The sequence below is a fragment of the Limulus polyphemus genome, unplaced genomic scaffold (genome assembly GCF_000517525.1).
Source record: "Limulus polyphemus unplaced genomic scaffold, Limulus_polyphemus-2.1.2 Scaffold1573, whole genome shotgun sequence".
Taxonomy (NCBI): Eukaryota; Metazoa; Arthropoda; class Merostomata; order Xiphosura; family Limulidae; genus Limulus; species Limulus polyphemus.
This window is the reverse complement of record NW_013667183.1, coordinates 39,685-41,246: the sequence shown is the minus strand read 5'-3', so window position 1 is coordinate 41,246 and position 1,562 is coordinate 39,685.

Sequence of the window (1,562 nt, the reverse complement as noted above, 5' to 3'; positions counted from 1 at the left end):
CAAGATAGTTCTAGAAACGTGGCGTGACACTAGTCACGTGACCTCGCTGACGCAACAATAATTTGTTGGTATTTTTTATTGTACAATGTTGTTGAACTGGCCAGAAAAGTTATGGAACTTGATTTGGTAATGTCATGGTTGGAGTAGTCTAGGAAGTTTCCACAGTCCCAGACAGCACAACAGTAGTGATAAAAAGTATAGATCAAATAGCTTTTCCTGTTCCTTATTTAATATTAGCCCCCTATTGGCACAGCGGCATGTCTGCGGACTTACAATGCTAGAAACCGGGTTTCGATACCCGTGGTGGCCAGAGCACAGATAGCCCATTGTGTAGCTTTGTGCATAACTTCAAACAAACAAACAAACTAAATTTAATATTAGATGGTATTCTAGGTTGAAATTCTTGTGCAGATGCAGATAGGGGTGTGTCCCTGGCTGGTTCTTTGTATTTACCAAATGTATTTTCAAATGTTTTATTCAGTTATTGGTGTTTTCTTCTACCTAAATAATTGTTACGACAGCGGGGGTCATGTGACAAGTATTCTAGAAGATTCGCAATAAATGCTAGTGTGTTACGACAGCGGAAGTCAAGTGACGCTGGTAGCACGTGTTAAGAGCCTAGAAGGTTCTTGAAGAGGCGGTATTATCGTATATAAGTGCGCTAGACAGAGAGAGAGAGGGGGAGAGAAAGAGAGAGAGTGGGGAACCAAGGACAGCAGTTGCGGTCGGCAGGAACCGAGGATAGAAGATACAGAGATCGGAACTATAGGTGCTGACAGGCGGAGATAGAGACGGACAATTGAGTCAAGCGCAGTAGAAAGTGAGTGAATTGCTGTGAACTATAGTGTGTGTAACTGTGAAAATAAAGTGTATTGCAAAGTTGTATTGAGGAAGAATAAACAAGTTTTATTTAAGAAAGGACTTGTATCGTAGAAAAATTAACAAACATACAGAGATGTAACAAATTGGTGTCAGAAGTGGGATAGAAAATAAAAAGAAGGAGATGGAATCGAGAGGCGGCAAATCAAACTACATCTTAGCAGACTTGATGGCAGCAATACAAGAGCAGCAAAAGAAACAAGAAGAACGAGAAAATAAACAAGAAGAACGAGAAGAGAAATTAAAGCAGTTGTTGGAGGAAAAAGAAAAGAAACAAGAAGAACGAGAAAAGAAACAAGAAGAGAGATTACAGCAGTTGTTGGAGGAAAAAGAAAAGAAACAAGAAGAGAGACAACAGCAATTGCAAGAAAACCTGCAACAGTGGCAGCTCGAACAGCAAAATAAACAAGAATATAAATTACAGCAGTTGTTGGAGGAAAAAGAAAAGAAACAACAAGAGAGATTACAGCAGAGGCAACTAGAACAAGAAAGGAAACAGGAAGAAAGTCAGCAGCAACTACAGGAAAGTCAACAACAGTGGCAAGAAGTACAAATAGAAAACATTAGAAAATTTAAAAGCGAATTAGATACATTAAAGGATGATTTATTGTCTTTTACACAAGGAGGATACATTAACCATCGACTTAACCAGCCCCAGACAATGGCAAGCCTCTTCCAGACCC